The sequence below is a fragment of the Cololabis saira genome, unplaced genomic scaffold, assembly GCF_033807715.1.
Source record: "Cololabis saira isolate AMF1-May2022 unplaced genomic scaffold, fColSai1.1 scf046, whole genome shotgun sequence".
NCBI classification, from domain to species: domain Eukaryota; kingdom Metazoa; phylum Chordata; class Actinopteri; order Beloniformes; family Belonidae; genus Cololabis; species Cololabis saira.
Window position 1 is genome coordinate 82,761 of NW_026906210.1, and position 16,558 is coordinate 99,318.

The 16,558-nt window shown below is 49.7% G+C and overlaps 6 non-coding genes across 6 annotated transcripts; all 6 read left to right on the top strand.

Moving 5' to 3' along the window:
• Window positions 1–1,899: 1,899 nt before the first annotated feature.
• On the top strand, window positions 1,900–1,972 carry trnav-aac (transfer RNA valine (anticodon AAC)). The gene has a single exon. It is a non-coding gene; the product is annotated as a tRNA-Val (tRNA).
• A 2,587-nt stretch (window positions 1,973–4,559) lies between these two features.
• trnav-aac (transfer RNA valine (anticodon AAC)) lies at window positions 4,560–4,632 on the top strand. Its single transcript has one exon. It is a non-coding gene; the product is annotated as a tRNA-Val (tRNA).
• A 1,904-nt stretch (window positions 4,633–6,536) lies between these two features.
• Window positions 6,537–6,608, top strand: trnam-cau (transfer RNA methionine (anticodon CAU)). The gene has a single exon. It is a non-coding gene; the product is annotated as a tRNA-Met (tRNA).
• Window positions 6,609–14,743: 8,135 nt separating this feature from the next.
• Window positions 14,744–14,815, top strand: trnam-cau (transfer RNA methionine (anticodon CAU)). Its single transcript has one exon. It is a non-coding gene; the product is annotated as a tRNA-Met (tRNA).
• Window positions 14,816–15,113: 298 nt separating this feature from the next.
• On the top strand, window positions 15,114–15,195 carry trnas-aga (transfer RNA serine (anticodon AGA)). Its single transcript has one exon. It is a non-coding gene; the product is annotated as a tRNA-Ser (tRNA).
• A 256-nt stretch (window positions 15,196–15,451) lies between these two features.
• trnav-aac (transfer RNA valine (anticodon AAC)) lies at window positions 15,452–15,524 on the top strand. Its single transcript has one exon. It is a non-coding gene; the product is annotated as a tRNA-Val (tRNA).
• The last annotated feature ends 1,034 nt before the right edge of the window (window positions 15,525–16,558 follow it).

The window sequence follows — 16,558 nt, forward strand, 5'->3', positions numbered from 1 at the left end:
TTGGTGCCAGATGACATTTGTGTGTTCCAAGCAACCTGAGAACCCACTTATCCCTGCCTTTTGCACTGAGGTGTCAACAAAGTTGTTCGCCAGCAGGAATGCTGAGAGCCTACGTGCCACGACACTGAAGAAAATCTTTCCTTCCACATTGAGAAGGCTGATCTGGCGAAACTGCTCGATGGTTGAGGAATTCTTCTCTTTGGGAATCAGGATCCCTCCTACCCGTCGCCATGCCTTTGGTATCATTCCTTTTTCTCATGCCACTTTCATAAGCTTCCAGAGGTATTTCAAGACGCCTGGCGTGTTCTTATACACCCTGTATGGAATGCCGTTGGGCCCCGGGGCTGAAGCTGTTCTTGCCCGTTTTACTGTGCTCTCAACTTCGCTCCATGTGGGGGGCCTTGTTTCCATCTGGTGCTCAGGTGGTTGGATGGGTGGCATATCCTCCGGAATGCTGGCTGGCACATGCCTCTGTTTGTCGGAGTAGGTCTTCCGAAGATGTTCTTCCAGTTCTCTTATGGGTACTTTGAGGGTCCCAGATTTCTCCCTGACAAAGAGGTCCTTAACAAATTTATAGGGATCTCTGTAGAAGGCAGTCCTCGTTCGCTCTCTCTTCTTATGTTGCCTTCTCAGGCATTCTGCTCTTCGCAGTGCTGCCAGACGCTGCTTGATGTCGCCCTGTAGTGCCCCAAGGCCTTTCCTTTCCACTTCCGTGGCCTTCTTCCATTGTTTCCTCAGGCACCTCCTTTCTTTCACGAGTCTCTGAATCTCTTGTTGTCTCCTGGACTTGAGATGAGCAGATGGTTCCTTCTGTGTCTGCAAGTTCTCACGTTTCACACCAAATCTCTCTGCTCGATAGCTATAAATGGTCTCTCCGATCTTGTCCAGTTTTTTCTCCACACCCCCTCTCAGACCTTCTAAAAGGTGGACGAGGTCTGTGTCTGTGGTTTCCCACTCCTTTTTCTGACAGGATTTAGGCCACAAGATTTGAGGTTTTCGTCCAGTCAGCCTCCGCTCTACTGCTGTCTGTGGCTGGATGGGCTCTGGGCTGATGTTCATAAATGGATCTGTGCTAGATTGAGCTTCGTCTGGGGTTCTGATACCCTGTGGACTGTGGTGAATATCCTGCCACTGGGCTTCACTCGACTGATTTGCCCTACCTCTAAGGAAGTAATGGTCAATGCGAGGCCCCTTGCTAAGCTCTCTCAGACACTTGAAACAATGTTATTACAGAAATCCGCTTTTTGGCAGTTTCTCAGCGAGAAACAGTCATTTTGAACCTGAAACACTGTAAGTGGTTTGGTGAGTCCAATAATGAAATGAGTCTCTCAAATCAACTACATAGACTCCTTTCTCCAATTTTCTAACGTTTTCAATAGCTTGCCTTAAAAAATCAGAAGGTAAATCAATGTTATGACTGAAATCCGCTTTTTGGCATTTTCTCAGCGAGAAACAGTCATTTTGTACCTGAAACACTGTAAGTGGTTTGGTGAGTCCAATAATGAAATGAGTCTCTCAAATCAACTACATAGACTCCTTTCTCCAATTTTCTGACGTTTTCAATAGCTTGCCTTGAAAAATCAGAAGGTAAATCAATGTTATTACAGAAATCGGCTTTTTGGCATTTTCTCAGCGAGAAACAGTCATTTTGTACCTGAAACAAGACGACTGCCTAATTTGCAGTTATTAATCATATCCAGTACTGTCTTTCAAAAGTAATCAGTTGGCTTCCCTTGTGGTACATTTTGTATTTTCTACCCAGCATGGTAATACCCATGGATGATTTTTAATTTTACCGCACCAGGACAACTTATATGAAATCACACATTTATTTCTAACATGAATGATTTGAAGATAGGATTTTTTTTTCGTTACGCCCGCCATTTTCAAAGCATGCAAGTTTCCGTAGTGTAGTGGTTATCACGTTCGCCTAACACGCGAAAGGTCCCCTGTTCGAAACTGGGCGGAAACATGTATTACTGCAATAATATTATTTGGACTTGGAAAACCCCTCTAATCCTCTTCTTGGTGCTCGGCACAGGAAGGTCGACCATCTCTTTCTCGCATTGGGTCTTATGCAGAAATGAATTTCGTTGCAGTTCCACAACTGATTAAAAGCCAGTCATTCCCCATTTACCTAATCTTTCAAATGTCCAACTTTACAGGAAAAAAAGAAGCATATTACAGAGATTTTTTACAGGATCTTTTCGTCATGCCCGCCTTTTTCAAAACATGTAAGTCACTAGCTCCACCACCAAACCCCAGCAGCATTAACACCAGACCCCACTAGCTCCACCACCAGACCCCAGGAGCTTCCAACACCAGACCACACTAGCTCCACCACCATACCCCAGCAGCATCACCACCAGACCCCAGGAGCTTCCACCACCAGACCCCAGGAGCTTCCACCACCAGACCCCAGGAGCTTCCACCACCAGACCCCAGGAGCTTCCACCAGACCCCAGCAGCATAACCACCAGACCCCACTAGCTCCACCACCAGACCCCAGCAGCATTACCACCAGACCCCATCCACCACCAGACCCTACTAGCTCCACCACCAGACCCCAGCAGCATTACCACCAGACCCCATCCACCACAAGACCCCACTAGCTCCACCACCAGACCACAGCAGCATCACCACCAGACCCCATCCACCACCAGACCCTACTAGCTCCACCACCAGACCCCAGGAGCTTCCAACACCAGACCCCACTAGCTCCACCACCAGACCCCAGCAGCATCAGCACCAGACCCCAGGAGCTTCCACCACCAGACCCCAGGAGCTTCCACCACCAGACCCCAGGAGCTTCCACCACCAGACCCCAGGAGCTTCCACCACCAGACCTCAGGAGCTTCCACCACCAGACCCCAGGAGCTTCCACCACCAGACCCCAGCAGCATCAGCACCAGACCCCAGCAGCATCACCACCAGAACCCAGGAGCTTCCACCACCACACCCCAGGAGCTTCCATCACCAGACCCCAGGAGCTTCCACCACCAGACCCCTCTAGCTGCACCACCAGACCCCAGCAGCATCACCACCACACCTCAGGAGCTTCCACCACCAAACCCTAACAACAACTCAACAACCTCAAAAACCCGGCTCACCTGGAGCCACCCAAAGACCCGGCTCACCGTCCGAACCCGGGGACCCGCTTTTAAGCCCCCCACCGACCGGCCACTGGAGTGAAAGAGCCAGCCCTTGGGCCTGGAGGACCAGGGCCCTGGTACCATAAACACCCAGACGCTCCTAGCACCATGGACAGCACTCTGTCAGATGCTCAAGCGCATATTGTTTTTTACTCATGTTCTGGTTTCAGGACCACAATAAAAACACAATAAAAGCTGAACAGGGTTCCATGGTGTAATGGTTAGCACTCTGGACTTTGACCCCAGGAGCTTCCACCACCAGACACCACTAGCTCCACCACCAGACGACAGCAGCATCACCACCACACCTCAGGAGCTTCCACCACCAGACACCACTAGCTCCACCACCAGACCCCAGCAGCATCACCACCAGACCCCAGCAGCATCACCACCAGACCCCAGGAGCTTCCACCACCAGACCCCAGGAATTTCCATCACCAGACCCAAGGAGCTTCCATCACCTGACCCCAGGAGCTTCCATCACCAGACCCCAGGAGCTTCCACCACCAGACCCCACTAGCTGCACCACCAGACCCCAGCAGCATCACCACCACACCTCAGGAGCTTCCACCACCAGACCCCAACAACAACTCAACAACCTCAACAACCCGGCTCACCTGGAGCCACCCAGAGACCCGGCTCACCGTCCGAACCAGGGGACCCGCTTTTAAGTCCCCTACCCCCCTCCCCCCCACTGTGTGGCGGAGTCACATCCTGGTTATACAGCAGAGTGGCGCAGCGGAAGCGTGCTGCCATAACCCAGAGGTCGATGGATCGAAACCATCCTCTGCTACTTAAGAGATCCTCTCATACATGAGATGTGAGAGATTAACTGAAATCTATCCAGAGCTTTTTGGAAACAAGAAAGTGGATGTATGATCTATGAACATACTGCACTGACTGTTGATGAAAATGCATTTAATCAAAATGAGGATGAAAATATGTCTCAACCTAATAAAGTAAAACCAACCATTTTAAAATAAAGTAAAACCAACCATTTTAAAATAAAGACTCTAAATTGTCTATTTCTGAAGATTCACACACACACACACACACACACAGCTGACAGGTTGTTGTGGCCGAGTGGTTAAGGCGATGGACTAGAAATCCATTGGGGATTCCCCGCGCAGGTTGGAATCCTGCCAACAACGAGTAATGTTTGAATGTGCAAGACGACAGCCTAATTTGCAGTTATTAATCATATCCAGTACTGTCTTTCAAAAGTAATCAGTTGGCTTCCCTTGTGGTACATTTTGTATTTTCTACCCAGCATGGTAATACCCATGGATGATTTTTAATTTTACCGCACCAGGACAACTTATATGAAATCACACATTTATTTCTAACATGAATGATTTGAAGATAGGATTTTTTTTTCATTACGCCCGCCATTTTCAAAGCATGCAAGTTTCCGTAGTGTAGTGGTTATCACGTTCGCCTAACACGCGAAAGGTCCCCTGTTCGAAACTGGGCGGAAACATGTATTACTGCAATAATATTATTTGGACTTGGAAAACCCCTCTAATCCTCTTCTTGGTGCTCGGCACAGGAAGTTCGACCATCTCTTTCTCGCATTGGGTCTTATGCAGAAATGAATTTCGTTGCAGTTCCACAACTGATTAAAAGCCAGTCATTCCCCATTTACCTAATCTTTCAAATGTCCAACTTTACAGGAAACAAAGAAACATATTACAGAGATTTTTTACAGGATCTTTTCGTCATGCCCGCCTTTTTCAAAACATGTAAGTCACTAGCTCCACCACCAAACCCCAGCAGCATTAACACCAGACCCCACTAGCTCCACCACCAGACCCCAGGAGCTTCCAACACCAGACCCCACTAGCTCCACCACCATACCCCAGCAGCATCACCAGCAGACCCCAGGAGCTTCCACCACCAGACCCCAGGAGCTTCCACCACCAGACCTCAGGAGCTTCCACCACCAGACCCCAGGAGCTTCCACCAGACCCCAGCAGCATCACCACCATACCCCACTAGCTCCACCACCAGACCCAAGCAGCATTACCACCAGACCCCATCCACCACCAGACCCTACTAGCTCCACCACCAGACCCCAGCAGCATTACCACCAGACCCCATCCACCACAAGACCCCACTAGCTCCACCACCAGACCCCAGCAGCATCACCACCAGACCCCATCCACCACCAGACCCTACTAGCTCCACCACCAGACCCCAGGAGCTTCCAACACCAGACCCCACTAGCTCCACCACCAGACCCCAGCAGCATCAGCACCAGACCCCAGGAGCTTCCACCACCAGACCCCAGGAGCTTCCACCACCAGACCCCAGGAGCTTCCACCACCAGACCCCAGGAGCTTCCACCACCAGACCTCAGGAGCTTCCACCACCAGACCCCAGGAGCTTCCACCACCAGACGCCAGCAGCATCAGCACCAGACCCCAGCAGCATCACCACCAGAACCCAGGAGATTCCACCACCACACCCCAGGAGCTTCCATCACCAGACCCCAGGAGCTTCCACCACCAGACCCCTCTAGCTGCACCACCAGACCCCAGCAGCATCACCACCACACCTCAGGAGCTTCCACCACCAAACCCTAACAACAACTCAACAACCTCATAAACCCGGTTCACCTGGAGCCACCCAAAGACCCGGCTCACCGTCCGAACCCGGGGACCCGCTTTTAAGCCCCCCACCGACCGGCCACTGGAGTGAAAGAGCCAGCCCTTGGGCCTGGAGGACCAGGGCCCTGGTACCATAAACACCCAGACGCTCCTAGCACCATGGACAGCACTCTGTCAGATGCTCAAGCGCATATTGTTTTTTACTCATGTTCTGGTTTCAGGACCACAATAAAAACACAATAAAAGCTGAACAGGGTTCCATGGTGTAATGGTTAGCACTCTGGACTTTGACCCCAGGAGCTTCCACCACCAGACACCACTAGCTCCACCACCAGACGACAGCAGCATCACCACCACACCTCAGGAGTTTCCACCACCAGACACCGCTAGCTCCACCACCAGACCCCAGCAGCATCACCACCAGACCCCAGCAGCATCACCACCAGACCCCAGGAGCTTCCACCACCAGACCCCAGGAATTTCCATCACCAGACCCAAGGAGCTTCCATCACCTGACCCCAGGAGCTTCCATCACCAGACCCCAGGAGCTTCCACCACCAGACCCCACTAGCTGCACCACCAGACCCCAGCAGCATCACCACCACACCTCAGGAGCTTCCACCACCAGACCCCAACAACAACTCAACAACCTCAACAACCCGGCTCACCTGGAGCCACCCAGAGACCCGGCTCACCGTCCGAACCAGGGGACCCGCTTTTAAGTCCCCTACCCCCCTCCCCATCACTGTGTGGCGGAGTCACATCCTGGTTATACAGCAGAGTGGCGCAGCGGAAGCGTGCTGGGCCCATAACCCAGAGGTCGATGGATCGAAACCATCCTCTGCTACTTAAGAGATCCTCTCATACATGAGATGTGAGAGATTAACTGAAATCTATCCAGAGCTTTTTGGAAACAAGAAAGTGGATGTATGATCTATGAACATACTGCACTGACTGTTGATGAAAATGCATTTAATCAAAATGAGGATGAAAATATGTCTCAACCTAATAAAGTAAAACCAACCATTTTAAAATAAAGTAAAACCAACCATTTTAAAATAAAGACTCTAAATTGTCTATTTCTGAAGATTCACACACACACACACACACACACACACACACACACACACACATACACACAGCTGACAGGTTGTTGTGGCCGTACCTTGCAGTTTCTGGACTGCCTCCGAGGTCCTAACACATCCTAACAGGTCCGAACAAGATCAAAGAGTTTCCACTGAGGTCCGAACAGATCCGAACAAGGTCCGAACAGATCCGAACGAGCTCCGAACCAATCCGAACGACGTGCCTGGTCACGTGAAGTAGGAGGGGGCGTGGCTATCGCTTTAGAATGTCGGCCATGTTTTTCTCCGCATCACCGGACAACACCAAAAACAGAAAAAGGTTTGAAAACTTGATTAATGCTCATAAAGGCACCGGCACGTAGAAGCCGAATTTCAAAGCGTGTGATAAAACGATGATAAAAGTATTTTTCCGTACCGCCAGACCGTTATTTAACTGGTACTTTCAACTTTATCGTTAAATAGACGATTTGCTAATGGAGCTTCTGCCTGTGTGTGACGGTGGGTTATGATGCTGATGTGACTGAATCAGAACAACAATAGTAACGTATTCCTTTGTTTATTTACTGAATGACCTATGCCGATTTCTCGGGAAAAGCCTTAAGATGTGAAAAAATATTGCCAGATTTCATTGCCCATCAGTGGAATAGTAATTTATCTGCTATCTGTGGCGTTTTCTCTCCTCCGGTAATGGAGCCTGGTTATACAGTTAGAGCAGAGCAGACAGATGTGTACTGATGTGTAGATCTGTCCAGATGTATTAAGCATGCTTAATTGGGCCAAGTTAAATTTTTCGTCAGTGGAATAGTATTTTTACATCTGTCTGTGTGATAATATATATAGCACCTTTCAAACCATACAGTTACAAAGTGCTTCACAACAATAATAAAACAGTAATGCAAAACATAACTACATATATCCATACATAGTTTCCTCTGCTCTGTCTGTACAGCCTATAGCTTGATATTATCCTGTTATATATATATATATATATATATATATATATATATATATATATATATATATATATATATATATATATATATATATATATATATATACACACACATTTACATTTATATATATACATTTATTATATGTTTGCAGAGGACTAAGACAGGAAAGCCAGACAGTTACTGGAGGGACATCTGCATCAAATATGTCCAGGGCCAGTTCCACTTCTCAACTGTGCAAACGGCCAGGGGCCAAAAAATGGAAGAGGGCGTTGGAGAAAATAGATGCTTGCCCCCTGCAGAGCCATACAAAGATCTGGTTGGCAGAAGCCTTCAGTGCTCCTGTGGGTTCTATAAGGTAAGGCCAGTACGGAGGTGCTAATGCATGCTTTTATCTCATGTCGTTTAGATTATTGTAACGCCCTGCTCTCTGGTCTTCCTAAAAAGAGCATGTACAATCTACAATTATTACAGAATTCAGCCGCACGCGTGCTGACGAGGACCAGAGGGCGGGACATTACACCTGTTTTAAAATCGCTGCATTGGCTCCCCGTGCGCTTCAGGATCGATTTTAAGGTTCTTTTACTAGTTTTTAAGTGTCTTAATGGTCTTGGGCCTTCTTATTTGTCTGCACTACTTTTACCCTATCGACCCTCGCGGACCCTGAGGTCCTCCGGTGCCTTTTAACCATACCAAACGTTAGAACCAGGACACACGGGGAGGCAGCATTCAGTTTTTATGGTCCCCGATTGTGGAACAGCCTCCCGGAGAACCTCAGGAGAACCTCAGGAGAACCTCAGGAGAACCTCAGGAGAACCTCAGGAGAACCTCAGGAGAACCTCAGGAACCTCAGGAGAACCTCAGGAACCTCAGGGGAACCTCAGGAGGACCTCAGGAACCTCAGGAGAACCTCAGGGCCGCAGAGACTGTTGATGTTTTTAAAAAGAGGCTCAAGACCCATCTCTTTAATCAGGCTTTTAACTGACTCATTTAACTCTTTTACATTTCTTATGCTCACCCTTATTTTTATTGAATCTTACTGCTCTGTTTTATATTTAGTTTATCCTTTCTTATCGTATTTTATTTTTGTTTAATCTCAATGTTTTATCTAAATATTTTAGTTGTTATTTATGGTCTATTTTATACATTTTACTGTTTTATTATTTTAGTTTTTAATGTCTTACTTTCTAGACATACTTTTAGGATTTTATGTTTGTATGTTTTATGTTTTTTATAAACTCCTTTAGTGTTTTCTTGTAGCTTTTATCTCCAGTGTTTCCTCATGGGAAGCCTCCATGCTGGGAGTGACTCTGGCCTGCAGGGGGTCGTCCTGGGGGTGGTTCTGGCCTGGATGGTTGTGGAGCTCTGCACCACAGCTTCACCGCTGTGGTGTGGACTCCTATTTCCGTCCGGGCCGGGATGGTCTCTGTGGGCCCCCCCCCTTGTAGCTGCGGGCTATGAGACCTCCTGGCGTGGACGGCTCCCTGTTACCGTTTCCTCACCTGGATCCTCTGTGCCTAGCCATGTCTACACCATGTGTCTGCGTGCGTGTCTGTGTGTGTAATTTAGGAATTTAGGTGAATTGTAGTGTGCTTTTGTCTGCGGGGAGGGGGGGGGGGGGGGGGGGGGCATTAATAAGTTTTATGTTTATTTGTTTTTTCTTGTTGTTTTTTTTTTTTTTTTTTTTTTTCTGTTAAGCACTTTGTGTTTCATTATTTGTAGGAAAAGTGCTATATAAATAAAGTTTGATTTGATTTGATTTGATTTGAAGTGACATTATTTAGTCATGATGAGTCACTGTAGCATGTGTATTTATTTATTTATTGATCAATATCTGCACAATTCTGGAGAAGACTAGCAGTGTAGGATTCTCAATTGCATGTAGCACAGCCCTCTTTTTGTACTGAGCAGTTCAGGAAGGTTCTCCAGGAAGCGGATCAGGTGTGGATCTCCAAGTGTCTCTATGAGCCTACAGGCCAGCTGAACAAAAGGCTCAAGGCTGCTGGTTCCACCCCCCACTGGAGCCCAAACCATCTCCCCCTCAGCCTGGGTGGAACTACAGGCAGAGAATGTTCAGTCACAAACACTTTGGATCACCTTACTCAAAACCAGAACCAACTGAAGTTAATCTGTTTACATTTTATAGAATAAATACAAGTCAGCATTGCTCACACAATTACATACAAGAGTGTAAATGTATTTGCTTGTGTTTTTTCTTATCACTTTTCAGAGCAGCCAGTGTGACTCCAGAGGTGTTTTGGGATGGGGGACAGTTGATGTCCTGGACGCCTAGAGGACGTCCTTGAACCGGACAATCACAGCCTTATCAGCCGAGGAGGAGGTGGACATAGTCCCCCTGGTGGACATAGTCCCCCTGGTGGACATAGTCCCCCTGGTGGACATAGTCCCCCTGGTGGACATAGTCCCCCTGGAGGATATAGTCCCCCTGGTGGACATAGTCCCCCTGGTGGACATAGTCCCCCTGGTGGACATAGTCCACCTGGACACAGCTCTCCATGCCATGGACAAGGAACCTTCCAGGTACAAAATACTAATAATGGTGTACAGTAAAATTAAACAAATACTCCACAGAACGAAAGCATATGGATGTTTCTTTCACTGTTTAGGTACACCCAGAAGGCAAAGAAAAAGGGCCGTGCGTCAGGAGGACCATGGAGAGCACCCAGGAAGTCCAGTGGTTCTGCTGCTGGACAGCAGGAAGTCCAGTGGTTCTGCTGCTGGACAGCAGGAAGTCCAGTGGTTCTGCTGGACAGCAGGAGGTCCAGTGGTTCTGCTGGACAGCAGGAGGTCCAGTGGTTCTGCTGCTGGACAGCAGGAAGTCCAGTGGTTCTGCTGGACAGCAGGAGGTCCAGTGGTTCTGCTGCTGGACAGCAGGAAGTCCAGTGGTTCTGCTGGACAGCAGGAAGTCCAGTGGTTCTGCTGGACAGCAGGAGGTCCAGTGGTTCTGCTGGACAGCAGGAGGTTCAGTGGTTCTGCTGCTGGACAGCAGGAAGTCCAGTGGTTCTGCTGGACAGCAGGAGGTCCAGTGGTTCTGCTGCTGGACAGCAGGAAGTCCAGTGGTTCTGCTGGACAGCAGGAGGTCCAGTGGTTCTGCTGCTGGACAGCAGGAAGTCCAGTGGTTCTGCTGCTGGACAGCAGGAAGTCCAGTGGTTCTGCTGGACAGCAGGAAGTCCAGTGGTTCTGCTGGACAGCAGGAAGTCCAGTGGTTCTGCTGGACAGCAGGAAGTCCAGTGGTTCTGCTGGACAGCAGGAAGTCCAGTGGTTCTGCTGGACAGCAGGAGGTCCAGTGGTTCTGCTCCTGGATAGCAGGAAGTCCAGTGGTTCTGCTGGACAGCAGGAGGTCCAGTGGTTCTGCTGCTGGACAGCAGGAAGTCCAGTGGTTCTGCTGCTGGACAGCAGGAAGTCCAGTGGTTCTGCTGGACAGCAGGAAGTCCAGTGGTTCTGCTGGACAGCAGGAAGTCCAGTGGTTCTGCTGGACAGCAGGAAGTCCAGTGGTTCTGCTGGACAGCAGGAGGTCCAGTGGTTCTGCTCCTGGATAGCAGGAAGTCCAGTGGTTCTGCTGGACAGCAGGAGGTCCAGTGGTTCTGCTCCTGGATAGCAGGAAGTCCAGTGGTTCTGCTCCTGGACAGCAGGAAGTCCAGTGGTTCTGCTGGACAGCAGGAAGTCCAGTGGTTCTGCTGCTTGACAGCAGGAAGCAGAGAGGTCTCTCCCTGCAGTGAACGCTTCCGGCTGCTTCTGTGCAGCGTTCACACGAATTGATGTTCCTGTCTTTGAGTCTCTGTTTGTCTGTGTGTCTCTGTGTCTCTGTGTCGTTAATAAATAGTTTAACAAAGTTGAATATAAAGTTTAATAAATATTTTGAGCGAAGATCAGCCTTCATGTTTTTATTTAATTTCCTCTTGAAAAACAGGATTCATCTATTGAATGTGATTGTCAAAACTACTGCCAGAATTACTTGCATAATCATTTTAAGTTTTATTCACAAAACCCAGCACTCTTTTTCACAGGTTTTGGTGTGTTATCTGTTCAAAGCTGTGGTAGTTGGGATGTTGCCACAAGACACATGGAAATTAAAGTGGTGATACATCCTTGCAATAGGGGCAGAAGTGTGTGTAAACAATGTTGAGAAGATAAGAATAGAGAAAAATATAATGTTCATTTTCCTCCTTTTTTTCCTCCTTTTCTTTTCCCTCTTTCCCCCCTCCTCCCTCTTTTTTCTTTTCTTTCCCCCCCTCGGGCAGTCCCTTTAGCCCCATTTTTGGCCGAGTGGTTAAGGCGATGGACTAGAAATCCATTGGGGATTCCCCGCGCAGGTTGGAATCCTGCCAACAATGAGTAATGTTTGAATGTGCAAGACGACTGCCTAATTTGCAGTTATTAATCATATCCAGTACTGTCTTTCAAAAGTAATCAGTTGGCTTCCCTTGTGGTACATTTTGTATTTTCTACCCAGCATGGTAATACCGATGGATGATTTTTAATTTTACCGCACCAGGACAACTTATATGAAATCACACATTTATTTCTAACATGAATGATTTGAAGATAGGATTTTTTTTTCGTTACGCCCGCCATTTTCAAAGCATGCAAGTTTCCATAGTGTAGTGGTTATCACGTTCGCCTAACACGCGAAAGGTCCCCTGTTCGAAACTGGGCGGAAACATGTATTACTGCAATAATATTATTTGGACTTGGAAAACCCCTCTAATCCTCTTCTTGGTGCTCGGCACAGGAAGGTCGACCATCTCTTTCTCGCATTGGGTCTTATGCAGAAATGAATTTCGTTTCAGTTCCACAACTGATTAAAAGCCAGTCATTCCTCATTTACCTAATCTTTCAAATGTCCAACTTTACAGGAAAAAAAGAAACATATTACAGAGATTTTTTACAGGATCTTTTCGTCATGCCCGCCTTTTTCAAAACATGTAAGTCACTAGCTCCACCACCAAACCCCAGCAGCATTAACACCAGACCCCACTAGCTCCACCACCAGACCCCAGGAGCTTCCAACACCAGACCCCACTAGCTCCACCACCATACCCCAGCAGCATCACCACCAGACCCCAGGAGCTTCCACCACCAGACCCCAGGAGCTTCCACCACCAGACCTCAGGAGCTTCCACCAGACCCCAGCAGCATCACCACCAGACCCCACTAGCTCCACCACCAGACCCCAGCAGCATTACCACCAGACCCCATCCACCACCAGACCCTACTAGCTCCACCACCAGACCCCAGCAGCATTACCACCAGACCCCATCCACCACAAGACCCCACTAGCTCCACCACCAGACCCCAGCAGCATCACCACCAGACCCCATCCACCACCAGACCCTACTAGCTCCACCACCAGACCCCAGGAGCTTCCAACACCAGACCCCACTAGCTCCACCACCGGACCCCAGCAGCATCAGCACCAGACCCCACTAGCTCCACCACCGGACCCCAGCAGCATCAGCACCAGACCCCAGGAGCTTCCACCACCAGACCCCAGGAGCTTCCACCACCAGACCCCAGGAGCTTCCACCACCAGACCCCAGGAGCTTCCACCACCAGACCTCAGGAGCTTCCACCACCAGACCCCAGGAGCTTCCACCACCAGACCCCAGCAGCATCAGCACCAGACCCCAGCAGCATCACCACCAGAACCCAGGAGCTTCCACCACCACACCCCAGGAGCTTCCACCACCAGACACCACTAGCTCCACCACCAGACGAGAGCAGCATCACCACCACACCTCAGGAGCTTCCACCACCAGACACCACTAGCTCCACCACCAGACCCCAGCAGCATGACCACCAGACCCCAGCAGCATCACCACCAGACCCCAGGAGCTTCCACCACCAGACCCCAGGAATTTCCATCACCAGACCCAAGGAGCTTCCATCACCTGACCCCAGGAGCTTCCATCACCAGACCCCAGGAGCTTCCACCACCAGACCCCACTAGCTGCACCACCAGACCCCAGCAGCATCACCACCAGAACCCAGGAGCTTCCACCACCACACCCCAGGAGCTTCCATCACCAGACCCCAGGAGCTTCCACCACCAGACCCCTCTAGCTGCACCACCAGACCCCAGCAGCATCACCACCACACCTCAGGAGCTTCCACCACCAAACCCTAACAACAACTCAACAACCTCAAAAACCCGGCTCACCTGGAGCCACCCAAAGACCCGGCTCACCGTCCGAACCCGGGGACCCGCTTTTAAGCCCCCCACCGACCGGCCACTGGAGTGAAAGAGCCAGCCCTTGGGCCTGGAGGACCAGGGCCCTGGTACCATAAACACCCAGATGCTCCTAGCACCATGGACAGCACTCTGTCAGATGCTCAAGCGCATATTGTTTTTTACTCATGTTCTGGTTTCAGGACCACAATAAAAACACAATAAAAGCTGAACAGGGTTCCATGGTGTAATGGTTAGCACTCTGGACTTTGACCCCAGGAGCTTCCACCACCAGACACCACTAGCTCCACCACCAGACGACAGCAGCATCACCACCACACCTCAGGAGCTTCCACCACCAGACACCACTAGCTCCACCACCAGACCCCAGCAGCATCACCACCAGACCCCAGCAGCATCACCACCAGACCCCAGGAGCTTCCACCACCAGACCCCAGGAATTTCCATCACCAGACCCAAGGAGCTTCCATCACCTGACCCCAGGAGCTTCCATCACCAGACCCCAGGAGCTTCCACCACCAGACCCCACTAGCTGCACCACCAGACCCCAGCAGCATCACCACCCCACCTCAGGAGCTTCCACCACCAGACCCCAAAAACAACTCAACAACCTCAACAACCCGGCTCACCTGGAGCCACCCAGAGACCCGGCTCACCGTCCGAACCAGGGGACCCGCTTTTAAGTCCCCTACCCCCCTCCCCCCCACTGTGTGGCGGAGTCACATCCTGGTTATACAGCAGAGTGGCGCAGCGGAAGCGTGCTGGGCCCATAACCCAGAGGTCGATGGATCGAAACCATCCTCTGCTACTTAAGAGATCCTCTCATACATGAGATGTGAGAGATTAACTGAAATCTATCCAGAGCTTTTTGGAAACAAGAAAGTGGATGTATGATCTATGAACATACTGCACTGACTGTTGATAAAAATGCATTTAATCAAAATGAGGATGAAAATATGTCTCAACCTAATAAAGTAAAACCAACCATTTTAAAATAAAGTAAAACCAACCATTTTAAAATAAAGACTCTAAATTGTCTATTTCTGAAGATTCACACACACACACACACACACACACACACACACACACATACACACAGCTGACAGGTTGTTGTGGCCGAGTGGTTAAGGCGATGGACTAGAAATCCATTGGGGATTCCCCGCGCAGGTTTGAATCCTGCCAACAACGAGTAATGTTTGAATGTGCAAGACGACAGCCTAATTTGCAGTTATTAATCATATCCAGTACTGTCTTTCAAAAGTAATCAGTTGGCTTCCCTTGTGGTACATTTTGTATTTTCTACCCAGCATGGTAATACCGATGGATGATTTTTAATTTTACCGCACCAGGACAACTTATATGAAATCACACATTTATTTCTAACATGAATGATTTGAAGATAGGATTTTTTTTTCGTTACGCCCGCCATTTTCAAAGCATGCAAGTTTCCGTAGTGTAGTGGTTATCACGTTCGCCTAACACGCGAAAGGTCCCCTGTTCGAAACTGGGCGGAAACATGTATTACTGCAATAATATTATTTGGACTTGGAAAACCCCTCTAATCCTCTTCTTGGTGCTCGGCACAGGAAGGTCGACCATCTCTTTCTCGCATTGGGTCTTATGCAGAAATGAATTTCGTTGCAGTTCCACAACTGATTAAAAGCCAGTCATTCCCCATTTACCTAATCTTTCAAATGTCCAACTTTACAGGAAAAAAAGAAACATATTACAGAGATTTTTTACAGGATCTTTTCGTCATGCCCGCCTTTTTCAAAACATGCAAGTCACTAGCTCCACCACCAAACCCCAGCAGCATTAACACCAGACCCCACTAGCTCCACCACCAGACCCCAGGAGCTTCCAACACCAGACCCCACTAGCTCCACCACCATACCCCAGCAGCATCACCACCAGACCCCAGGAGCTTCCACCACCAGACCCCAGGAGCTTCCACCACCAGACCTCAGGAGCTTCCACCACCAGACCCCAGGAGCTTCCACCAGACCCCAGCAGCATCACCACCAGACCCCACTAGCTCCACCACCAGACCCCAGCAGCATTACCACCAGACCCCATCCACCACCAGACCCTACTAGCTCCACCACCAGACCCCAGCAGCATTACCACCAGACCCCATCCACCACAAGACCCCACTAGCTCCACCACCAGACCCCAGCAGCATCACCACCAGACCCCATCCACCACCAGACCCTACTAGCTCCACCACCAGACCCCAGGAGCTTCCAACACCAGACCCCACTAGCTCCACCACCAGACCCCAGCAGCATCAGCACCAGACCCCAGGAGCTTCCACCACCAGACCCCAGGAGCTTCCACCACCAGACCCCAGGAGCTTCCACCACCAGACCTCAGGAGCTTCCACCACCAGACCCCAGGAGCTTCCACCACCAGACCCCAGCAGCATCAGCACCAGACCCCAGCAGCATCACCACCAGAACCCAGGAGCTTCCACCACCACACCCCAGGAGCTTCCATCACCAGACCCCAGGAGCTTCCACCACCAGACCCCTCTAGCTGCACCACCAGACCC